The 26,791-nt window shown below is 42.0% G+C and overlaps 1 protein-coding gene across 1 annotated transcript in view; it reads right to left on the bottom strand.

The window, feature by feature from the left end:
* Positions 1-13,745, bottom strand: part of LRFN2 (leucine rich repeat and fibronectin type III domain containing 2) — a 530,843-nt gene extending 517,098 nt beyond the window's left edge. The window contains exon 1 of the mRNA XM_060245075.1: positions 13,520-13,745. The gene's annotated coding sequence lies outside the window, so the exon portion shown is untranslated. The remainder of the gene's footprint in view (positions 1-13,519) is intronic.
* Positions 13,746-26,791: the final 13,046 nt, after the last annotated feature.

The following is a 26,791-nucleotide window of genomic DNA, read 5'->3' on the forward strand; positions in this document are numbered from 1 at the left end:
AAGTATTTTAAACTGTTTTAAATTGTCTTAAACTGTTAATTGATAATGACTGTTAATTTTAATTGTTTGCTTATTGTTCTGTTGTTTGGGTTTGATTGTTGCTAGCCGCCCTGAGCCTGCTTTGGCAGGGAGGGCGTAGGGTTGCCAATCTCCAGGTGGGGGCAGGGGATCCCCTGGTTTGGAGACCCTCCCCCCCGCTTCAGGGTCGTCAGAAAGCAGGGGGAGGGGAGGGAAATGTCTGCTGGGAACTCTATTATTCCCTATGGAGATTTATTCTCATAGAAAATCATGGAAAATTGATCCACGGGTATCTGGGGCTCTGGGGGAGCTGTTTTTTTTGGGGAGAGGCACCAAATTTTCAGTATAATATCTAGTGCCTCTCCCAAAAATATCCCCTAAGTTTCAAAAAGATTGGACCAGGGGGTCCAATTCTATGAGTCCCAAAAGAAGGTGCCCCTATCTTTCATTATTTCCTATGGAAGGAAGGAATTGAAAAGGTGTGCCGTCCCTTTAAATGTGATGGCCAGAACTCCCTTTGGAGTTCAATTATGCTTGTCACAGCCTTAATCTTGGCTCCACCCCTAATGTTTCCTGGCTCCACCCCCAAAGTCCCCAGATATTTCTTGAATTGGACTTGGCAACCCTAGGAGGACGGGATATAAATGCGAGGGATAGATAGATAGATAGATAGATAGATAGATAGATAGATAGATAGATAGATAGATAGATAGATAGATAGATAGATAGATAGATAGATAGATAGATAGATAGATAGATAGATAGATAGATAGATAAATAAATAAATAAATAAATAAATAAATAAATAAATAAATACATACATACATACATACATACATACATACATACATACATACATACTACTTACGAAGGAATCCTAAGGGTGTGGCCAAATCAGAATAGGGACCTAACTGATCCTATTTTGTCATAAGGGCAGTTTATGCTGGTACAGGGCACTTGTGGTACTGTGCCACTGAGGCCCACTGGTGCAGGAGCACCACAGCCACACACCAACAAAGCAATGGCACAAACCCTGCTGCCAGCATAGATGTGGCTATTCTAGGCAGCATGGTGGCTATTAGGTGGCTTCCAAAGTGTTTTCAGCATGGGAAAGCACACCCTCCCCAAAGCAGATGTAAAGCTGAGCCAGCAAAAATGCTACCATAGCCCATTGACAGCCATGGTAACTTCAAATTTACTCCCTTACACAAAGCTGTGGCCACATTCATGGGACCCCAAGCAGCTCAGGATACCAACTAAGTGCACAGCCAATCAGCACACTCCCTTACTCCAGCCATGCCCTGGACCCAATCACAGCTCCCCCAAATGGTTGCAGGAGGTTGCCCCAGAATTCCAGAGGTAGGGCATATGGCATAGTCTGACAGCTCCCTGCTGTATGTACTTAGAGCAAGTGCACACACCCCCCACTGGTGGGCCCAACACAGACTGGGCATCTAGCACCACTGGGCAAGCACCTGAGGGAATATACTACAGGGAAACGAAGTCCACACTTTGTGGCTGACTTCACCCAAATTTCAGCCCACCCAGATTTTAGCCCACACAGGTGGCAGCCCACAAACAGGGATCCCAATGGGCAGCCACATGGAAACAGGCAAGCAAGGCTCCCCGTCCCCTAACTCCATACCTCCCCTGAACCTACCACAGTGGCACTGAGCCACACTGGACACTGCATATCTCCTTCCTGAACCCGACAACCATAGGAACAAACAGCAGGCTCCCAGATGCATACAGAATCATAGAGTTGGAGGGGACCATACAGGCCATCTAGTTGAACCCCCTGCTCAATGCAGGATGAGCCTACAGCATCTTTGACACGTGTTGGTCAATCTATGCTTAAAGACTGCCTGTAAGGGGGAGTTCACAACCTCCCTTGGTAGCTGATTCCACTGTTGAACACCTCTTACTGTGGGGTGCCTGCTGAGTTGACAGATGATTCCCATCTCCCCACTGACAGGTGGTGGGGCTTGTAATATGAGCTGATCTCTTTAAGGGTGTGTGTGGCAGAGGAGGAGCATTGCTCCTGTGGCCTGCTCCTCTCTGTCCCCTGGTGGTGATGGATGGCCTGGCCTCCTTGACTCATGACTCTCATTGGTCCTGCCCGCCCTGTCTATCACACCATCCCTGCCTTGCAACAACACTGGAATAGAATGCAGCGGCAGAATCACCATGGATGCCATCACAGCAGCACCCAACAATGCTGTTGGAGTACCTTTCCCCCATTCGTCCGCCATGTAACTATTCCCTTCAGTAGGCAACTAGCGACACAGCAGCTACTCCACAGCCAGCCACATTCAACAGTACTCATTTGGATGCTCAGATTTTGCCTATTAGATAAACAGACCAAACAAGCCATGAATTGTTTTAAAAATACTAAATACACTCCTGAAGAATAGGTCCATCAATAGCTTCTAGTCATTATAACTAAACGTTAATATTTAATTTATTGCATATATATCATTTTCTTTCTGCACTGAATTAAAGGTGGTTTATGTAAGATTCCCAGAAGGACTCCCAGGTGGGCACTGATTAGGTCTGCTTAGCTTCTACAACATGATTTTAATCATACCTAGGGCCTAAATGGAGCATCCATATTGCAAACCAGTGTATGTTTGATTATCTTATGCTAAGGACACACAAATAGGGATGGTCATCACATTCAGGTCTTGTTTGTGAATTCCTAATATCTCAAGTTGGCCACTGGAAATGATTAAGAGCTTAGGAACCAGTATTCGATTTTTTAAAAGATAAAAGATATACATAGAAAGATGCCTCTTCCGATATATTGGATTCATATAAGTTGCTGCTACTGCTGCATAGCCAGGCTTTTTAAAAAAAACAGTTCACAGGGAGGAAAATTTCTTATGTGTAGGACAATCAGACTGGCAATGAGGTAGCAGAATTGTTCTTAAATACCCTCTAAAAATCTTCTGGAGTCACACTAACATGAAAGAGAAAGGAAGAAACAAAACAATGCATGATTTTAGTCTCCCATTCAGCATTTTTGTGGGCTGTTTAGTGACATGCTTACATCTAGTTATGTCAAGCAGGGCTTTGGCAATCTCCCAGACTGAAGGTAATTCAGGTTATGATGATCAGAAAAACCAGAGACAATTCCCCTTTTTCCAATCTGGAGACCCAGTAGACTTGGGAAGTGACAGCTGGGACTAGGCAAAGAACTTTGTATTACTATGGCAAATAGGATTTGTTTGCCTGTTTATTTTTTTATTTTTCAGCTTTTATACACTTAACATTCTGATACACATGGTTTAAAACCATTTGTAGCAAAACATTATGGACAAAAGACCATTAGAGGAGTATAAAACCCACATCATCTTTTGTATTGTATCTCCCATTCTGGTTCAATAGAAAGGGAATCTAATTTAGTACCAGTTTATACAGCCCATTCTTAATTTAAAACAAGAGCACTGTAGCCAAAAATCATAGAATCATAGAGTTGGAAGGGACCTTCCATGGTCATCTAGTCCAACACCATGCACAATGCAGGAAATTCACAAGTACCTCCCCCCGACATACACACCCAGTGACACCCCCACCACCACCCTCCAAACCCAGAAGATGGCAAAGAAGAAGTCAAAGAAGACAAAGAAACTCTTCAGGATCCCTAGCAAAACTGACCTGTTTAAAATTGGTCAACAGCATTTCCCTGGGCTTGTAAGAACGTTAGAAAAGCCATGCTGGATCAGACCAAAGGCTCACCAAGTCCAGCTTGTAAAAAGCGGCCACGAGAACTAAGCACTAATGCAACCCTTCCTGCCCTCCTTTTCATTATCTGCTCAAGTTAATAGAATCAGCATTGCTGTCAGATGGCTATCTAGCCTCTGTTTGAAAACCTCCAAAGAAGAGCCCACCATCTCTTGAGGAAGCATGTTCCACTGAGGAACTGCTCTGTCATGAAGTTCTTCCTAATGTCTAGTTGAAAACCTTTTTGATTTAATTTCAACCAAGCGGTTCTGGTCTGACCTTCTGAGGAAACAGAAAGCAACTTTGCACCAGGTTAAACATACTCAGCTCCTTCAACCTTTCCTTGTAGGACTTGGTCTCAAGGCCCCCTTAGCATCTTTATTGCCCTACTCTGGACATGTTCCAGCTTGTCTATATCCTTCTTAAATTGTGAAGAGAAAAGATAGGATTTATACCCCACCTTTTACTACCCAAAGGAGTCTCAGAGTGGCTTACAATCTCCTTTCCCTTCACCTCCCCACAACAGACAACCTGTGAGGAAGGTGGGGCTGAGAGCTCTGACAGAAACTGCTCTTTCCAGAACAGCCTCTGACAGAGTTATGACTGACCCAAGGTAACTCCAGCAGTTGCATGTGGAGGAGTGAGGAGTCAAACCTGGTTCTCCCAGATAAGAGTCCATGTACTTAATCACTAGACCAAACTGATGCCCAAAACTGAACATAATACTACTCTAGGTGAGATCCAACCAGAGCAAAGTGATACCATCACCTCATGTGATCTGGACACTGTACTTCTGTTGATATAGCCCGAAATCATATTTGCCTTTTTAGCATCACACTGCTGACTCATGTTCACTATATATATATATATATATATGTATATGTGTGTGTGTGTGTGTGTGTGTATGTGTATATATATATATATATGAAGCTGCCTTATACTGAATCAGACCCTGGGTCCATCAAAGTCAGTATTGTCTTCTCAGACTGGCAGTGGCTCTCTAGGGTCTCAAGCTGAGGTTTTTCACGCCTGTTTGCCTGGACCCTTTTTAGTTGGAGATGCCGGGGATTGAACCTGGAACCTTCTGCTTACCAAGCAGATGCTCTACCAGTGAGCCACAGCCCCTCCCCTATGGTCCACTAAGACCCCTAGATCCTTATTGCATAAACTAATGTCAAGCCAAGTCTCCCCCATCCTATAATTATGCCTTTGATTTTCCCTACCTAAACACAGAACTTTACATTTATCCCTATTAAAATTGATTTTATTTGTTTTAGCCCAATTTTCCAGCCTGTCAAGATCATCCTGTATTCTGACTCTGTCTTCTACTGTATTTGCTACCCCTCTCAATTTAGTATCATCTACAAATTTAATAAGCCTTCCCTCTGTCCCTTCATCCAAATCATTTATAAAGATACTAAACAAAACAGGTCCCAGGACAGACCCTTGAGGCACTCCACTTGTCACAACTGTACAAGAGGATGAAGAACCATTAAGAAGCACCTTTGATCTGTCAACCAGTTACAGATCCAGCAATAGGATCCAAACAACACTTTACCAACTTGTCAACAAGAATATGATGTGGAACAAGATAATCTATGTCTACAGCATTCCCCTGATCCAGCAAGATAGTAATTTTCTCCAAAAAAGTGAGATAAGGTTAGTCTGACATGTTTTGTTCTTAAGAAACCCATGCTGGCTCTTAGTAATCACAGCCATCCTTTCTAAATGCTCAAGGACTAACTGATGATTTGTTTTAAAACTTTTCCAGGAGTAGACATCAAGCTGACAGGTCAGTAGTCCTCCTTTCCCCCCTTCTTGAAGATGGGACAACATTTGCCAGCCTTCAATCTTCTGGCATATCACCTGTTCTCTAAGTATTCTCAAAAATAATGGCCAAAGGCTCAGAAATTACGTCTGAGTTCTTTTAGTACCCTTGGATGAAGTTCATTTGGCTCCAAGGACTTAGTGTCATTTTTAAAAACTAGGTGTTTATGTACTACCCCTGAGCTGATCTTAGGCTGCAACTCCCTTCCCTCATCATATGTTCTGTTTTTGGCATGTTGAGCACCGTTCCCCTCACAAGAGAAGACCAAGGAAAAGTAGAATTGAGCCTCTCATCATTACCAGTTACAATTTCACTTTCCTGTTCCTGCAATGGGCCTAGCACATCCTTGCTCTTTTTCTTACTTTGAATCTAAGAAAAGAACCTGTTGTTGTTTTAAGCATCTCCCACTAGCCTAAGCTCAAACTGAGCTTTAGCTTCCCTAACTTTTATTGATTGATTGATTGATTGATTGATTGATTGATTGATTTGTATCCTGCCCTTCCCACAAGTGGCTCAGGGCGGCTTCCAGAAATTAATCAAACATACAATTAAACAATATAAATATATAAGCAATTAAACATTTAAAACAGTTAAAACCTTAAAAACTTTTTCTCTACAAGTACTGGTTATTTGTCTACATTCATCCTTGGTTAGGCCCTCCTTCCATCTCTGACTGATCTGACTGATTGTTTTAAATCAATAATGCAAGGACCTGGCATCTCCTCTTTACTTATTTTGTATTCAAGAGTGGCTCATGTAGTAGTTCAAGGGGACAATTTTACTTGTTGCTGAAGGAGAGGGATTTGGCATTCTTGCTGGAAGGTGAGATGAGGTGGTAATGGAGACACAAGGGATGCAGAGCAGTCTCATCCTCAGACAGTCTCAGCCAGTAACATCTCCACTTATATGGTGCTCTAGAGAGAGCCCAGATGCCTCAATCACTACATTCTTCCAGATATGGCCTGGAGATTTCTCAGAATTAGGGCTGATCTCCAGACAATGCAGATCAGTTTCCCTGGATAAATTGGCTGGTTTAGAAGGTGCACTGTATGGCATTATACCTCACTGAGCTCTCTCCCCTCCCCAAAATCTATTGTCTTCATGTCCTATCCCTACATCTATAGGGGAATTTCTGAACTTGGAGTTGTCTGCCATAACTGACCTCCAGACTATAGGGATGAGTTCCTCTAGAACAGGGGTGTCAAACATGTGGCCCATGAGCCAAACCAGCCCACCTAGGGCTTCAATCAGTCCCGCAGGGCTCTCTTCTCCCCCTCCTGTCGTCACCCTGTGAAGCTTTGAGGCTGCCACAACATTCCCAGCTCCTTCTATCTTTTTGCAGAGGCTAAAGCTGAAAGCAAAGCTGCAAAGAAAATGTGGAATGGATTTTCTTTCAGGCTTCTGGGCAGAGCGAACATGAACAGAAAACCCACTCCACGTTTTCCTTGCAACTTTGTCTATTTGTTTCAATGGAGAGGAACTCTGCTTAACTTCCCAGCATTCCTATGGCCAGCTGAAGCTTCCTGGAGTTGTGTCCTTGAAAATCAAGCATTGATGCTTTGAGTCAGTTTTGTCTCTTCCCAGTGGAGTGAGAACTAGTGCCTAGTGAGTACTCTAACTTGGGAACCCACAGCCAAAGGGGGATACTACACTGGAGAGCCATTGTTAATCTGAGTAGACTGGGGAGAGGAGAGCAGAAGCTTGCAATGCCAAGCCATTTCATGTTTTCATAGTTTTTTTGTTTCTGCTGTGATCTTTGTGCTTTTTCTTGATGTTTTATTTTTAAAATTGCATTGAAAAATCCCACTATCCCCCCTTTCTGTTTTAAACAAAATATTGCAAGAGTTTAAAGTATGTTTGTATTTTAAGTTAAAAAAATGATGTATTTAATTGTGTTGGCCTGTGTCCTCTATAAAGTCTCTATCTCTGCTATCTGGCATTACATTTTAGGACATGCATGGCTGGGCCCATAAAGTCCCATTTATGTCAAATCCTCCTAACAAATGAGTTTGACACCCCTGCCCTAGAAGAAATGGCAGTTTTTGAGGGTGAAATCTATGGCATTATACTTCACTGAGGTACCCCATTCGCAAACCATGCTCTCCCCTCAGTCTGCCCCCCCAAACTCCACATATTTCCCAACATGGATCTACTTTCTGTGTGCAGTTTTCCTTTCTCTCTCATGTCCCTCCCTTGGGCCTTATATCTCCCTTATTCCCTTCCAACCCCTTTTTCTACATCTGTTTCTCTTTTCCTCCTGTTGTTTCAGAACCCTGGCTAGCTTCCTTCCCCTACATTCTTGCTTCTTCTCTCCATAGTTCCTTAGGACCTTTTGCTTATTCTGACAGGGACTCTGCCCCCCTCCCCCCGCCATTCTCCTGTGAGGCATTAGAACAGTTCAAATGGACAGTACCAATGGCTTCATCACCACCACAACTACAATATTCCTAGCGTATTACAATATAGCTGAGGGGTTAAACAACTCCAACATTTCCCAAATATTACCTAAATACTGATTAATGGACAGCTGGCTCTTCTCACACTGCCACTATCAAATGTCAATCACTTTTGCTCCTGTAAGTACATTCTGCATTTCCACATTGCTTATTATCAGCAACAGAAAAGAAGTGTAACAGAAATAATAAAGTTCACAGTTATCCTTGAAAGCTCTTTTGATTTTGTATCCTTTTCAGCAATGTGTATTAGGTGTTCCATAGATTCTTCTCAGTTTTCTTGGACTGAAATATCCAAACAGTGTAATAATACTGTAATGAAAAGGGGGAGGCGCTAGTCTAGTAGTTGAAAAGACTGTGCTTTCATGTCACAGAGTTCATGTTTCTTTAGATACTTGTCTTCTTCAGTCAGTCCATTTATTAATGCATGAATGTTCCATGATTAATATCTAGAGACTTAAATTGACACACATCTTTAATAAGCCCTTGGAGTTTGACTGTATAAACAAGCTTCTATAATCTGTTCCCAGTAGTCCCCTAACCCCTAGGACAATTGCAACTAATTTGTAAGCATTTAAGGAAGGATTTGTTTGTTTATATGGGGCATGCTGCTGCTGTTTCTATCAATTTTCAAGGATGTCAGGATAACACACTAGCAGTGCAATCCTAAACAGAGTCACACCCCTCTTAATCCATTGAAGTCAATGGGTTTAGAAGTCTATAATTCTATTTAAGATTTTATTGTCCATGTTGGACAGCCAGAATGCAGTCCAGAAAGGCTACAACACAGTGGTACACAACTCAGGTTTGCACACAGAAGGTCCCATGTCATAGACCAGCTTTATCAGTGTACACAACTCAGTGAGGACAGCGAGGAAAAATCTTGCATGAATTTATTGCACATCTGTTGATAATCATAGCAGGTGGTACTGGGTTAGATGGACTAAGTGACCAAAAGTAAAATAACTCTTTATTAGGTCCTATTTGTTGTAGTGTGTTGCCTCTATTTTTAACTCATCTTCTCCATACCAAATCCTTTTTCAACTTCTCTGAGTATTAAAAAGTAGTTTCATACTTTGTGGAGCTGCTATACTAAAATGGAAGCCAAAACACGTTTGTTTGCATAACTGTGAGTGGGGATAATAACTGAAGGGTGCATGATTTTTTCAGAGTTGGGTTGTGCTAATTCAATACATCTGAACCCCACAAACCACACAGCATGCATGCCAGTGTCTTTCACTTATTTACATGACGGGGCAGAAGAATGGTACAGAGAACACAGAGAACTGATTGACCAAAGAACCCTACAAAACCCCAGACTAACAGATTACCCTCCCCACTTTTGGTACTCTTTCCCACACTTTCACTATATTCTATAGGAATGAAACAGTGGTAACTAAAAATCCCTTTTGAACATGCTTTAGGTTTGAGTGGGTGATCCAACTTTGTTAGATTTTTCATGTGCCACCATAACCAACAAGGAGAGGACTCACAGTTCATGAATGTGCAAGTATCAAGCTGTCATAGGAACAATTCTATTACTACTTCTATCTTTCTAACTTTAAGAAACAGATTTCTGCAGAAAATTAATTGGCTGAATTAAAAGCTATCCAATTCTTAGTGTGCTCCCATAGTTCCACTACTTGCTGGCTATAGTTTGTGCTAGCTGTGTGCATGTGTGTATACAGCCACAATAGTCTTAAAGGTCCCTGTGTGCATATGTTTAAAAAGCAGCAACACTTTTTAGGACCAGGATGAACATGGGTGGAAACCACAGTGGATTTTGGTATGGCTATTACAATTGTGTGAATAGAATTTGGATCTGCTGCTCTAGAATATTCTACCTGAATTTTGCTTTCTGTGCATTATGGTAGCAAGTCTCATTTCAAGCTCTTTAAAGAAAAATCAAATCTAGTATTAATGTTCCTAGCTCAATTTCAAATAACTAAGCTATACCTTAGACCAGAGGTGTTGAACTCTGTCACTTTGTTGGGCCAAGTGATGCATGCCATAAAATGTAACACAAGGTAATAGAGATATAAACTTTATAAAGGTGATTTCAGATACCAAACGGCAATAGCTGGTGGATGACAATAGCAGGCTTGATTGGATTAGGTGTGATATGTAGAGGGATAGTAGTCATGGAGATACCAGCATTGCTAATGAGACAAGAAACCTAGGTTTCAGTTCCATCCAGAAGGATTCAGTCCAGAAGGATGCAAAGAATAAATGGACAGAAGGCTGGCATTAGAAATCACAATATTCAGTTGCTGACCTAACAGTAGCAGTGTTTTTACAAAAGAATTTCAAAGGGAAACTAGAAAGAGAGACTGCTGAACTGCAATTGATAATGAAACTCAAGACAATGCATCCTCATGGACTGAATTGAGAGCTAATTTTCCTGTCTCGCAATATGTGCTATTGTCATTTGGCATCAGAAATCACTCCACTGTCCAAGATATAAAGACCAATCCAAGTGTTCTAATTCCTAATCAAGGTCTTTTTGAAATAAAATTAAAGAACAAGATAGGAACAGAGAATAATTTTAAAAAACCTTTCAGAATAAGTCAAAATAATTTCCTCAGTATAAATTTTGCTTGTCAGAAGAATCCATCCATCCATCCTCTCTTCCTCTGAAAAAGTATGCTTGTACATAAAAAGCTTTCACCTGGAATAAAACACTGTTGGTCTTGAAGCAGTCATGGAACTCCAACTTTGCTCTCTCTCTCCCCACCCCCCTTCCTTCATCATCCCCCAGAAGAGAATTAGCTGCCTCAGAAAAGGAAACAGAAGCTTTATCTCTCTGGGGCGGGGGGCTTATTTTTGTATCTCTCCTGCACAAGCAGGAAGCAGCTACTGAGGGACCTGTGTGTGAGTGGGGGGGGGGGAGGTAAGAGACAAGAAGCAGGAAGCAAAGCGCCACTGAGGGAGCTGGAAAAAAGCAAGCAATGGTCAGCTGCAGCAGCAGTCCTGGAAAAGAAAGCAAAAGAAGGATGCGGCTTGGGGGTCAGATCTGTGCCTTGCCAGGGAGGAATCTGGCCCATGGGCCATATGTTTGACACCCCTGCCCTGGACATACCTAATAAAACAGGTCTCAAAACACTACCTAAAAACCATTATAAATCACAAACAAGATGCATTGAATTGGAATCTTTGTTCAGAAATCTGTATGTAAACAGGGTTAAATATGAATTGATTTCCTTCTTTCAAGATAATACTCAAAGATCAGGAGTGAAGTTCAGAATCAAGACTGTGAATGAATCTTGCCTCCCTTTTCTCCAAAACATTTTCCCACACTCATCTTTTTTTGACCATAAAGTGTCCAATGCCATCAATCCAGTATTTTTCTCTGATTTTTTTTAAGCTGAAACAGAAATACCCACCCCACCCCCTGTATAATAATATCTGAACCAATTGTTTTAATACTGCTTCACTGAGACTTGCCACTCCTTGTTGAAGCAAATGTTCATTGGCAAACAGCAAAATGCTGCTCTGGAACAAGGAGTTCTAAGAGAGGCACTTTCAAAACAGACATGACGGCCACATTTCAAACATCAGCCACTGGATAGATGGCTCTCACTAAAGAGGAAGAGCAAGATGACTTGTAAGGAACTGTCAGGGAGCTGTCAGCTTCTCTCCCATATTGCAGAAAAGAAAAGGGAGGCTGCTATAGAAATACTAAGAGGGTTGCTTGCATTTTCCTGAGAGGGGAAGACAAAGTAAGCAATTCTATAGACTGCATTTGAATTTAAACAAGTATTCATAATAGCAGCAACAGAGGAAGAAGTAGGCAAGTAGGATCAAACAGGGTATCAACAGAGAGGACCAAACAGGGTATCAACAGCAATTCCCTTGCAGTCTGCAGAAATTGAACTCTTTAAGGCAGATACCGGATACAAGCTGGTCAATGTGTATTGGAACATTAATCATCCAGTAAAAAAGACTGGTGTCTAAATATTACTCATGAAGTCATATTGCAGACAAGGCTATGTAGAGTAAGCTCTGTTTTGACAAGAGTGTGCAAACAGCACAAACTGGGCAGGTACCAATATGCACTTTATACTGCAAACTAACTAGATGCAAGTTGATGACCAAAGAGAGATACCATGGAAGTGTAAGAATAAAAGCAATGTCCAACCAAGCTGTGTTTCACCCCCTTCTCTAGCCATCATCATGTCAATGACTCCACCACACACAGCAGCCTCCCATATAGAATCAACATTTGCTACCCAATGGTAGCTCAGGTACCACAGTTTCCCCACATTTTTGAAACAGGAGGGAAAATGTAATTTGGGGACAAGTTTTTCTATTCTACTTTATATCTGATGTCCTATATGTTTACTTTTTCAATGCATTTCACATTAGAGCAAAGGTTCTCTTGTAGGCAACAATTTCTGGGTATAGTAGAGGGGGGAAAGTTGTTCTTACCCACTCATACTCATCCCAGAGTAACCAGAAATCCCCCCCCCCTCTTTGATGCTTCCTTAGCATCCCTGGGGAGTTGAAATTACCAAGTAGATGTGCTTCAGGTAAAATATATTCCTACTATAAATAAAGATTCTCTCTTCCTTTTTACAGAGGTCTAAATTTATATGTAGTATGACTGTCCATGCTTATATGCTCATAGGTTTGAAGAAGTCATTGATACACCCATCATGTTCATGTGCACAACCATTTTCTGCTGGAGTATCCCTTGATGGAGAACACCAGTTTTGTTATATTCTATATGAGTGTGAGAGACCTGGGGAAAGTGTGTGAGAGATAGTGTCCCTATAATATATATATAAGCTCCACCACCTCCAAAGCAGCTAACCTAATTCTTCTGGAGAACTGTAAACATCTGATGACGCTGAAGTGACATGATACGGCACATTCCTGCTGGGTTCCAATTCCCCATATGTCTACCTTGGACAGATCTAACTGCCCAACTGTTTTTATCTTATTAGGAATCCAAGCCTACCAAATATATCACCTAATCCCAGATGTTCTTCCTTATCCCTTTGCTTTGTCTACTCATATGCTCACCTTACATTGCTATATATGACATCTAAGATCTTCTGTCCTTGAACAATACGCTGTCACACACAACAGAGAGTTGATCTTCATAGTAAAGTTTCCCCCCCCCTTAGCATTGCAAGATTGTTTTTAATTCCTAGATGGCTTTCACATCCTTCTCCTTCCCACGATTCTTCTTCTAATAAAATACTGCAATTTCTCCTGCTCCCCCATTTTAAACCCTTCCCAATATTTGACCGACTTCAGCATACATTATTTTAAATTTCCAACAACACTTTAAAACACACACACACAATTCCAAAGAGAAGCAAAAACAAGGCATATTTCTTTTTGTTGTATCATTGTTATTGAGATTCTTAATTAAATAAAGTTATACATTCTCCCCATGTGCCCTTCCAATCCACCTCACAAGCATTCCTACATGTTAAATAGAGAGCTGTGCATACATGTAGAGTTGTATGGTAAATACTCCTGCTCTTACCTTTGAAGAGTCACATTTATCCCTGGTTTGGTCCTATAACCTCCACAAGGTACTTAGATCTTCTTCCTAAACCATGCATCTTTTTTTAAAAATAAAGATGTAATGTAAAAAAAAATCCTGCTGCACTCCAGCTATGCAAAATGAAGAAGCTTGGCAGACGGAACCTGATTCAGCGAAGTCCAATGGCTGAGCCTCTGTAATATCCACAGCACCCAAAAAGGAAAAAAAAAAAAAGCAGAAGGTCAGGGAGAGAAATGTGAATAAACTAGTTTCTTTTCATCTTTCGTTCCCCCCAGGCTTTGTTTGGAAGCACCAAGCAGCCTGCAGGGTTTGCAAGCATCAGGATCCCAAGGCATGCCAGGGTACCACACGCATGTGGGTTTGACAAGTCTTTAAGTTCATGGCAGCAGAGCCCAGCTTCTGTGTATCTCTCTCCGTGTGTATGTGTGTAACCGAAAGGGAGGGGGATACCCACCCACCCACACAAACACATATACACGATCACACCGATGGATGGATGGATGTGGGGGGGGGGGACAGCAGGATGGAGTGATCTCACAAAGTGCTCTAGATGGCAGAGCCTGCACGGCTTGTAAAACGAGAAACGTGGAAGGGGTGGGGGAGAAGAAGAAGAAAAAATACCGGGGCGGAGGGTGGGGGATAAAAATCCACCTTCACCAGCCGCTTGAGAAATTCTTCTTGCTTCGGATAGGAAAAGTGATCTCTGCAGCACAAGCCTTCATCTAGGTACAAGTCTGCCTTCTCAGCCCCCGGCAACAAATGTAAGAAAATACTTTACAAAATTTAGTTTTTTAAAAAATAATAAATAAATAAAAGTGGTGAAAGCAAGCAAGACTCGGGAGGGAAGGAGATTCCCGACCGACCGTCCAAACTCCCCGACTTGTCCTCTGTCCTAATGTGGCACGACGCTGATTCTTAAGCCATTGCATAATAATAGACCCATAATCTGTATAGACACTGCCTGGCATGCTTAAATCCTCGGCGGCATCACCGAACATTTGTCAGCAGAAAGCATGTCAGTTCTCTGCACGGGGAAGGAGGGACAGAGAGAGGGAGGGAGGGGGAGGGGAAAGCAAAGAGCTGGTTTCGCCCCCCTCCTCCCGGCTCCAGCATCGCGTCTGCTGCAAAGGCTTATTAAACCAGCCACGGTGCCAAAATGCTGAGTGCAAAGGAGGAGGGAAAGTCCACCTCCCTAGAAATATAATAGTGCCATCCTCTCCATTCACACTGTTTAATACCCCAAAAGACTCTGCTCTGGGTCTTGATTTATTTTTAATGCCAGAGATGGGACGATGATTTCCGGCGGGGGGGGCGGGGTGTGGGTGGGGGGAGGCGCGATTTGAGGGGTGTTTGGGGTTCCCTTTGTAATGAATGTCTTCAGCAAGTCTTAGCGAAGTAAATCAAAACAGAGCTTTCCGAAGAAGGACTAATCAGCCCTCTCTGCCGAATGTTTTCTCTACCCCTCCCATCAAGAATTCTCTTTCTTCTCTCCTGGTCTGGTGCAGTTTTTGCTTATGGGTATTCGAAGGTCAGAATACTTGTTACAGGGGAACAAGAATCACCTTTTAAAACAAATTGAAAGGAAATAATTAAATGCACATCTTGGCACAAGGTAACCTAGAATTATCAGATTGGTTCATCTCTGATCCATCCTGCATTCCATCCTGCCTCCAACGCAGTAATAGACCTCAAATTCATTCAACAATAATTGAGATATTTGAATACGCATGAATGAATGTTTCTTGCACTGATTTAGAGGAAGCTTCTGAACATATGGAGGTCTGGATTTGCCAACGAGGTTCAAATATGCACTCATATATGCATGTGCCCACACACACACATCCAACACACAAGTATGGTCAGACTTGAATTTTATCCCATCACTAATATAGTAATAAGGTCAAATTTACTTTAGCTTGGAGGGTCATCACAGTATCCAGGTATCTGAATGAGCATGAATCTGATTAATTTAGGCTACATAAACATGATCTCTGTAGCAGAAAAGGCCTTGATTGTATAATACAGACACAGTCCCTGGTTCTTTGGGAAATGGAACAGAACTGCCAGTGTCCAAATACTAAAGTCTTTATGAGGAACTTCCAGTATATTGAATCATTTCCAGAGACCTCCACACAGTGGTCATAATTTGTAAGACCTTGTGATGCGTTGTTGTTCAGATGTACACTTAAGGATTTTTTTTTCCCAATGGGTGCCTAAAAATGGAAAGAGATAAAACAAACAGGTGTTTGAAAATATATGTGTTACAAAGAACACATTACAGAGTCCAGGGACTGGCTGCAACTCCTTGGGTTTCATGCTGGGGAATGGAATCAAACTTTAAGGACTTTACATTACCCACTGACTTTCTAGTCAATGAAAGAAATTGATGTCTGAATTTATCCATGTTTTACCAAAACTAAATGCAGCCATCTAGCAGACAGAATTAGCTTCCAATGATTATGAGTGCGGGATCTGACATAAATGAGACCTTGTAGGGCTGGGCTATGTGTGTCATAAAATGTAATGCCAGGAAGCAGAGATATAAACTTTATTAAAAACACAAACACAATTAAAGATTTTAAGAAATCTTAAAGCATGATTAGTACGTTGGTCTTAATGTGGTTTTTTGGGTATCTCTCCCATGGGATTGAGGGAACTGCGCAAAGGGAGCACTGGCTCTTTCCTTCCTTCCCCTGGGGACCAAGAGGGAAAGGAGCCTCAGCCAATAGAAGGAAGAGACACTTGGCTCAGTAGCTCTGCCGTGCAATTGAGAGAGCATGGCAAAGCAAGCTATCCCTCTCCCTCCCAAAGGGGGGAGCCTGAACCAATGGAGAAAATAGAGGTTTTGCTCTATAGCTCCTGTGCAATTAAGCAAGCCTGGTGATGCAAGCTGTGATATAGAAGGAAGAAAGAAAGAGGGAGAAGGAAGCAAATAACAGCCAAATGCTCAGGGGTCTGACAGGAGCCCTCCAGGGGCCTGATTCAGCCCCTGGGCTGCATGTTTGACACCCCTGGATTATGCAAAAGGAACTCATACACTCACTTAAGACATTGCAGAGAACCTGTTTAAATTAACAAAAGTGAGAGGGTTGTTCCACTAAGTATAATTAATTATGGTCCATCAAGTCAGAATCTGAAGTTGGTTTACTGACCTCAGTTAGTCTTCACTATGGCATGATGCATGCGCAGAGATATCCTGGCTTCATCTTGGTTTGATCCTAGCTAACATCTATTATTCCCCCTCAGACTACAAAGGACAATAAAACTAGCATTTGCCTAGGCAAACTAGGATTTGAACAATCCTTTGTGAGCTGAATCCTGGTTTCAGAAACCAATTTTTGCTAAAATAAACCACAGTTTTGCATGATGTCTGAATTGAACTCTTGTAAACTTTTAGGCAAGTGTTTTGTTTTTCCTGCCTGGTTTTTGAAAGAGAAACGCCAATGACAAAAATCAATGACATCCATAAAAATGGATCATAAATGATAACGTCAACATGGATGGCTTTACAAAAAGATACCACATTGATTCAAACTTGGCTATGCACACACATACAAACACACACCAGGCTGAAAGCTTCTCCTTAAGTAAAAGGCCATATTTCTTGCAGAAAGAAAACACTAGTCATTGCTATCAACACTGCAGGAAGGATTGAACAAGGAGATCTGAGTCAGGCTAAAGAAACTGAGATGCTTCAACAGCAGCTTGGACAATTTAATTTGCTGCAAATGTCACTCACCTTGACAAATGTGTAGATAGCATGAGCTGAAGGCCTAGCCATTGCTGTTGAGAGTACAATTTGCCACTAACAGCTGAAGACTCTGTGATTTGGCTTCATTACCTCCTTTTTTCATGTGTTTCAGTAAACAGAGCCTTGTTGATCTACATGGGCTTGAAGGAGATGCCTAATCAATGACTGAGAGTCAACTTCATTTATTGACAAACTGCTCAGAATGGACAATCAATTACATAGTTGATGGAAAGAATCATTGGGACTACTAGAAAATGAATCCACAAACATTTATATAGAACTGATGTTTGTTTGCACAAGTTCTGTTAAGCATTTCTTAGATTCTTCAGGAGTACAAGCAAAGAATGAACATCTATTAATAGTTCCCTCCCTTCTTTATTCTCCCGAAATATTTCTCCACAATATATAACTCCTTGGAGGAAAAATGTGGGAGCAGCTAGTCTCCAGAGATCCATGAAAAAGTGTATAGAGACAGAACAGAGCACTTCAGGGAATGCAGGAATTAGACTTCAATAGCTGCAGAGACTGGGGCAGTAAAGATCTTATAACTTAACTGACCATGATTGCTTCTACATGGGGAGAAGTGAGTTGCCAGGCAATGGGGGACCAGAAAGATTGTCATCTGAACTGCATCTGACATGGAAGTGTTGATGAGATAGAGGAGCAGGAATGCAGCAAGTGGTATTGGGAATAGGCCTTCAGTCACTGTCTCTGTATGCCCCTCTGATTTTTGCTTTCACAGTAGGGCAGCTTTTCCCACACCTGTGTGAAAACAGCCCTGAAATGGAAATTCATAAGGACAGAAGAGCTGCAGGGCTAGACAAGAATGAAATCAATGTTTACTGTAGCTCAACATTCAGCTTTTGTTAGTGGTCAACTAGACACCATAGGAAAGTTCAGAAGCATGGCATGCTGTTCATTCCCATCTGTTAGTCTTTGACATCTGGTAGCCAGTAAAATATTGCCACTAAATATGGAGAGTGAATACCTAGACAACATAGCTGGTAGCCTGTAACAGAAGTCTCTACCATTTATTTATCTTATAATATATATACAAAACCCTAACCATATTGGGGACAACTCACCTACTCTCCCTTTGGATGAGCTGCATGTTGCTCAAAGAGCAACCCACCCTCCAGCTCCAGGACAGACAAGGATCAGACCACTGGGAAAGTTGCTAGGCAGTGGCTACTGCTAGGTGATCAGGCTTGGTTATGTCAGTAAAAGGCAACCAAGCTTGGTTCTGTCAGTAAAAGGGTGGGAGAGGAATCACTTTCCAGGTCTATTTTGGCCTTTGAGGGGAGAACTCATTGGGGCCAGTCCTGTCTAGGGTTGCCAGCTTCAGGTGGGAAATTCCTGGAGATTTTGTGGTGGAGTTTACAGAAGCCAGAGTTTGGGGAGGGGAGAGGCCTCAGCTGAATCTAATGCCATAGAACCCACCTTCCTAAACATTTTCTCCAGGAGGGAGAGAGATCTGTTGTCTGATCAGTTCAGTTGTGATTCCAGGAGTTCTTCAGGCTCCACCTGAAGTTTGGCTGCCCTAGGCCTGGCTGCTTGCTAGTGTTCAGCAACAGCTCCCCTATGACAGCCTGTGTGGCATAGGAGTTAGAACTTCAGAGCAGCATCTGCCAGGCCCAAGTTCTTCCTATGGAAGCTGGCTGGGTGACTTCAGACCAGTTACAGACTTTCAGCACAACCTACCTCACAGGGTTGTTGTGCAGATCAAAAGGGAGAGAGGGGAATGATGTAAGCTGCTTTGGTCCTCACTGTGGAAAAAGATTGTCCTTTTTATAGGAAGAGGCTGCAGGGAGAGGGGAGGAGATGGAAAACTGAAGTCAGAAGGGCAGATAAAGATAGCCTGATGGTTGGCTGGGAAGGAGAGAGGGTTGCCAACTCCAGGTTAGAAAATTCCTGGAGATTTGAGGGGTGGAGCCTCAAGAGAGTGGGGTTTGAGGAGGGGTGGGACTTCAGAGAGGTATAATGCCATAGACCCCACCCTCCAAATCAGCTATTTCCTCATGGGGAACAATTGTTGCCAATCTCCAGGTGAGGGCTAGAGACCACTCAGAATTACAACTGCACTCCACATGGCAGAGATCAGCTCCCCTGGAGAAAACAGCAGTTTTGCAGGGTGGATTCTGTGTCATTATACCCGGCTTAAATTGCTTCCTTCCTGCTTTGGTCCACACTGCTATATAAAAAGACTGTCTTTTTCCAAGGAAGAGGCTGCAGGGAGTGGGGAGGAGATGGAAAGCTGAAGTCAGAACAATTCCTCTACAGAAAATGGCAGCCTTGAGGCACATACTCTATGGTATACCATAACACAACCATGCCAGGCAAAAAAAACCCCTTACGCTGATGCTAAATGCTGCAAGACTGAATATGAATGGAAAGGGTGGCAACAATGCACTGCAAACAAAATAAATGCTGAGCTTCAGTGTCTGTGTGACCAGTGTCATGCCCCTGCCCCCCCCACCCCAAAATTATTTTTCCTTATTTCCATTCTGGGCCTTTTTCAGGGCTTTGAGCCACCATAAATACAGGGACACACAAACACCCACCCACACACACTGGGGTGGGGGGCTGGAGCCAGCATCTGTTTCAGCTGCTTGATGGGTGTAAAGACAGCAAGTGTGGGGGTTGAGTGAATGTCATGTTATATATCCAGCAGAACTTTTCAAGTTTCTAATGTTGAATGGATGCATTAGGAATTCTTCATTGTTTAATTTTGTTCAAAGTACTGATCACGCACAGTTTACCAACATTCAAAGAGTCTTCATTTCATTCATATTTATCACTCTCCTTCCCCGCAAAAAAACAACCTTGATGGGGCTGGGTTATATCAAGATTCTTTTAGTATGGCATTTTACCAGTGTGTAGGAGTTGAAAATGACTGGTGCTTGCACAGGGGACTACCTTTACCTTTTTTACTTAGGAGTTGATGTGAACAACACCAAAAAAACAACTCTCAAAAACAATGTTAACACAGTCTCCAAAATGGTTTTGTCAAATTTGCTTCCTTGTAATGTTTTAACAACATGGACATACATTTAGATAATGCTGAAGGGGGAAAGAATCACAATTGAACTTCTGCAGCAAACTGGGTATGTTTCAACTCTGGAATTCTCTTAGGCAAACCAGAATGGATGAACAGTGGACATTTTTCAAACAATACAGGAATGGAATAGGTGGGAGGAATCTTTTAATCCCTTCATGAAAATGATGACATGCAGATACTAATATGCAGGGCTTTTCTTGAGCAAGAATGCACAGGAATGCAGTGTTGGCTGGCTTGGCATCAGGGTGTGTGGCCTAATATGCAGATGAGTTTCTGCTGGTGTTTTGCTATATAAAAAAAGTCCTGCTAATATGTTTTTATCCCTTCCTAACCATTTGTGGCATTTTGCATTTTACAGTGCTAGAGTATACTAAGTTGCCATTTTGTAAGAATTTTCCACTATCATCTCAAGCTCCCTTTCCTGGGTGATTTCATACAACTGAGGATTTACCAGTGAATACAAAATGCAAGGATTATTTGTGCTAATTTCCATTAGTGTGCATTTAAGACACAAAATGTAATCATTCAGTGATGGCAAAGAGTGACTGCCAAACTGGATCCCAGACCATCTAATAAACATAATTTAGGAGAGCTTATCTACATGTTGAGATGTAAAGATTCAACAATTGGGGTGGGCATGAACCAGTTCACAAACTAAAGTTTGTGGCAGGTCAACCGGCATGCACTTTCCATGAACTTTCAAGCAGTTAGTCGTGGTTCCTGAACAGATAAATTTCCAGACAGGCTGTCTCCTCTCAATCAAAATGTTTACCAAACTTCAAAGCAACGGGTGTGTGTGTGTGTGGAATTCTCCAGCCTGGAAACACTAGTAGGAACCCTGCAAAGTTTAATAGGCACTGCTGGTTCTCAATAACAGAGTTTGCTTTCCACTCTATGGGATCAGAATGCTATATATGCCCTCAGTTCAGCACCACACTGCTTCTCTGCTGGGTATTGGCAACTAGACAGAGAGGTGGGGAACTTGTTAAAAGCAGGGAATATGAATTTATTCCTAATTGTGAACACTTCTTCCCCAGTGGCTTTTGGGTGTTAGGTGAACTCAGGGCTCTGAGATACTCCTTCTCTCTGCTCATTCCAAGCAGAGGGGCTTAGTTATTGGGTGCCTTGAACAAGAACCCACATTTATATCCTTCCACCCCTCCTGATTGTGAACACCTCTGTGGAGCATGAGGGTGAAAGTGGGTGTTTGTTGGGGGAGAGAAGTCTTCTGCCCCCTGAGTACCATAGGTCCCCAATCCTGGGCACCAAACCCATCCTGCCAGCCCACTGGAGCCCTGACTTGGCAGGGCGTCAACAGGGGTCTTGGAGCTTCCTTCCCCTGATCTGTTTCTGGGGCTCTTTACAGAGGGAAAAAAGCTGCCCGGACACCAGCAGTTGGTAATACTCTTTGGAGTGGAGGACTGGCACTGGGTTTGAATCCCCTCTTTTCCATGAAAGCTTATTGGGTGGCCCTGGGCCAGTCACAACCTAACCTACTTCACAGGGTAGTTATGAGGATAACATTTAGGAAAGAAGAACAATGTAAGCCACTTTGGTTTTCCATCGGGAGAAATGCAAGGTATAAATCAGGGGTGGGGAACGTCCATTCCGAGGGCCGTTTACGGACCTTGAGAACACTTGGTCTGGCTCTTGGGGATTGTTGAGCCACATGGCAGCCCCCCTGGGGCCCAGCTGGCTGGTGAGGATCGTGAGGCACAGCCGCACTGTGCAGCAGCCTCCCCGGGTGCCAGCTGGCCAGCAGGGATCATAGAGTCCAGCTGCGCAGTGGCCTCCCTGGGGCCAGGCTAGCTGGCCAGGATTGCTGCAGGGCCTGGAAAAGTCACTGTCACAGATCAGGTAGGTTTCCCCCTCATTTCTTTATTTCCCTTTCTTTCTATTTCTTCCTCCCATTTCTTTGTTTCCCTTAATTCCCCTTTCTTTATTTCACTTTCTTTCCTCCATTTCTTTAATTCCCTTTATTTTATTTTCTTCCCCCTTCTTTATTTTCCTTTATTACCCTTTCTTCCCCCATTTCTTTCCATTTCTTTATTTCCCTTTCTTCTCCCCTTTATTTCTCTTTATTTCCATTTCTTTCCCCATTTTTTATTTCCCTTTATTCTCCTTTCTTCCCCCCTTTCTTTATTTTCCTTTATTACCCAGCTACCACCAGTTCAATTTGCATTTGATTATCCCAGATGGTGTGGTCTAATATGCTAATGAGTGTGTGACCTAATATGCTAATATTAGGGGATGTGGTCTAATATGCTAATGAGTTCCTGCTGGATTTTTTTTCTACCAAAAAAGCCCTAAACCTAGGCATTTGCCTAGGGCAGTGGGTCGGGAGTGTGTGTGTGCCAAATTAGGCTCTCCTCACATGACTTCAAACAGAAAAACAATTATTTGCATTAATTTTGCCTGCCTGATTCATTCTTCCTTGACAAAGCATTGTTTTTTTAGCTGATAATTTTGTATGGCCTATGAATGATGTTATAAATATCCAAATGGCCCTTGGCAGAAAAAAGGTTCTTCACCCTTGGTATAAATGAAGTAAATAATTGAATGAGTGAGTAAATAAATAAAATAACAAAGACACTAAGGGTTCAAGTATTCAACAAAACACAAATAGTTGTTTTAGTAAATTAGATTTGCGGTATTGTAATGTACTTGCGGTATTGTAATGTACTCAGGGAAATTCTCAGAGTGTAGTCCATCCTCCCTTTCACTGTTGGAAATGATAGTGCTGGAATTACAGCAATTAATCACCATGGACATATTTATTGTAGAAGTGCTTTTGGAGAGCACTTAAAACTAGCATAATATATTGGTGTATATGAGCACCCTGGTTTGGCAATATGTCCCTATGCACCAAGGTGGTAATTACTACCACTTAAAATATTGGTGCTTTCTTGCACAAACAATTTTCACTCAAATTGGAACATCAAGGTACTGTGGAGCAAAAGTATGGGCTGACTCTGACTACAGTGGAATCTATTGGATTCCAAAATTTTCATTTTAATGGTCATCTGCTTCTTCTGACATACATTTATCAAAGTACAGAGGGAGACTTCAGCATAACTTCTAAATTCCCACAGTTTACCTCAGGAGGCAATGGCATTGAACTGCTCCCCAGAGAACAAGATCTCAGACAGAGGTAATGCATCTTTAAATACTTGGTTAGTGTGAAAACACATCAAATACCAGGAAGTCCAAGAACAAGATGGTAAATTCTGCAATATTTAAAGGAACAGTTTGTACAAAAAATATCAACCACAAATGTTATGGTTTCAAGGAGGGAGACTCTTAATTAGGTCCTTAGGCCATTTTGTAGTAGAAAATCATCCAGACAATACCTTTATATTTTTCTGGGTACCCTTATCTTCTCTATTTGAGGATGGTGGTAGAAGTAATTTGAAGGAAGCCATTTCCTCCTGAACCCTCAGGGCAATGTGATACACAGATTTAGTTTTTAAGTAAGGTTACAACTTTATTTCTTTTTTTTTTTAAATGCAGCATGGCTAAACTTAGTTACTGAGATGTAGGATAAAAGAGGTTTGCCTCCATCAGACTCTTAGGAGTCCTAGCTGGATTGATATTGGTATCACAAATCTGCATGTTTTCAAGTGAGACTTCCATCCTCTAGTGTTCTCAAAACAATACACTGAGAACCACAACAACACAGCTACATTTTAAAAGCAACCTGAACTAAAATGTTTTTACTGTCTGTACACAACCTACAAGATCAGGACTCAGAAAGAAGCTGATTCTATAGGACCGCAATTCAAAAGCCCCAAACCCAAGTTCTATGGGCTAAGTTATTGGATCCCACCAACCAATCAGTACCTTTTCTGGTTAGTACACTATACATGTCTGCCAGCTAGGTGACTGCAGATTGCAATGGCTGTATAACTCCTACCCTTCAAAGTTCTTTCTTTTACTTTCCCATGAGACAGGAGACTCCCTGCCCCCTCAATCCTAGAAAATGGGTGAGAGGGCTCTCTTTTCACATTAGGTGGATGGGTATAAAAAGGGCTCATGGGCTCCTTGGAGTATCTCTCCAGACCACAGCTTGAGAAATGCTGCCTTAGGACATTTTCCTGATTTATCTATACCCCACCCCCAAAATCTGAGTTCCCCTGAAGAACAATAGCTTGGATCCCATGGATCCTTTCCAATGATGGAAGGGATTTCCATTTGCGGAGCCTAATTTTTCTGCTGCTCCTCCCTCCCTCAGTGAATCTACAAAAATCACTGCTCTCCTGTTTGTGGACATCATCCACAGGATCTAATTCCATGCCTATAGTAAAACCACAAGTGTGTGTTTACTAACACACACACCCTCTAGGGTCCTCCACAGAAGGAAGTATAGAGTGGGCAAGGAAACCAGCATTCCCAGGTCACTAGAATGTCAGACTGAAACTTTTCACATCAAGGTTAAATATTCCCACTGCAAAGAGTGCCAAATCTCAATTGTGGGGGTGGGAAGCCACACGCAGAGGCCAATTGCTGGGGTGGAAAATGTGCTGAAAACTGAATGCCCTAATCCTCTCTTCTCCCATGCTGTTACCAGCTACACAGTAGGTATTATTTTAATTTGAATAGCCCCATGGCCTTGCCATATACCCTTCCTGCAAAGTCATTGCAAAAACCTCCTTTGCCCAACAGGAAAGGGAATTCTCAAGGAGCAAAAGTCAAGGGTGAAGAATTAAGAAACCTCATGCCATGCTTCCCTTTCAAACGGCAGGCACAAGAGCTGCTTTTTATAAAAAGAAAAAGTGCACTAAAAAGAACCACGGAGCTACATATAATGCATAATTCCTTTCTAATAAAATGTGGTATATTACATTACTCCCACTCACTGTATTGGTCAAAGCTTTGCAAGTAATATTTCCTCTGGAGTACAGCATTTGTCAACAAGTTATATATACTCGATTACAAATAAAAAATATTGCCTAGAAGAATCTGAAAAACATAAGGTTCCATCACATGGATCCTTACAACAGCAAATTATTTCTGTCATCTGGTATACCTGATGTATACCAGAGTTGTGAGCAAAGATATCAGAGCTGCTTTGGGTAGGTCCTACAATGCTGAGAGCAGTGACAATTGAAAGATATGTCATTTTTCCATCACATAAAACAATGACAGAGCATAGAGGCACAGATAGTAGAATGCTGATATTAGGGATTACTCTTATGTGTAATTCTTTCCGGCAAACACTAGGCCAGATTTATGGGCCAACCTATACAATGAACAGTTGGTTTTTAAGACTGAGAAGCATTTCATGTGAATATTCTGCTTCTGGCAGTTCTTTTCCTTTCTTCTGCTTCTGACAGATCATGGTAACTGGATCATCCAAATAGTTTGACTTGAGCTGGACCTGTAATTTTGAAGTCCAGCACAGCTTTTATTAGGGGTTCTTCACTGGCATACATCATTGAAATCTCTACTTGAACTCAAGGCTACCCTTGTTCTCAAATAGTAAGCTGTTAGTGGAATGGTATATAGGAATGGTATAGGGCTTTAATTATATTAGGACTTTATGGGACTTTCTCTGTATCCTGCTTTCCCTGCACTTAGCCACAAATTCACACCACATTACATATCAGTGCGTACTCTACTTTGCTACCATTATCTTAGCAATTGCCCCCCCCCCCAAGAGTGTGTATTTTAATCTGTTCATTGCATTTTTCTTATAACATTTGTGATCCTTATCCCCAAAACAATAACAGTATTTGTATTTTTAGGATTACATATTATGGTCTTTTTAATTTCCACAATTTCTGGTCCCTTGGGTCTTTTCCACAGGTTTCTTTGAGCCATCCAAATGAATCTTTCCTGGGTTTACTGACTTATTTCAGTTGTTCCAGCTGCCACCTTTAATGTACAGGCTTTTGTCAGAGTTCTCAACAGTTCAGAATGATTAGACATTCATTTTATTAATTCCACTGTGCAGTACAGTAACTATTTAAAAATTATCTTTATCTAGACACACAACATTGCACGTTAATACTCAGAAGATAATTGCCCTTAATAATAAAAAATGCATTCTTTGTTGAAGAACGAATACAATAACTAGGAGCCCTTTTAAGCTCCTTCTCTTTGGGTTTCCATAGTACAAGTACAAAATGTATCCTAAATGTCTAACCATAATTTTTGAAGGATGTTCTTTCATTAGAAAATGGCTTACTTGTCTTACTTGATCTATGAGAGTCAAGGTCAAGTTGTAGCTATAGTCCTGGATTTGACAATTGGAAACTGTGGACTGAAGTATCTGCTCATATGTGAAGTTCACTTAATAGTTCTGGCTTGTGGCCAGGGGATTCCAGTGCTCCTGGGGAGGGGAAGATACGACGGTGGGAATAGACAGAAATATAATGGAAGGAGACAGAGACAAAGCGGTGCTCGGCCACCTTCCAGTCTACTTCCCATCCCAATGGTGGCG

Source organism: Heteronotia binoei, chromosome 1 (genome assembly GCF_032191835.1).
Source record: "Heteronotia binoei isolate CCM8104 ecotype False Entrance Well chromosome 1, APGP_CSIRO_Hbin_v1, whole genome shotgun sequence".
Classification (NCBI taxonomy): domain Eukaryota; kingdom Metazoa; phylum Chordata; class Lepidosauria; order Squamata; family Gekkonidae; genus Heteronotia; species Heteronotia binoei.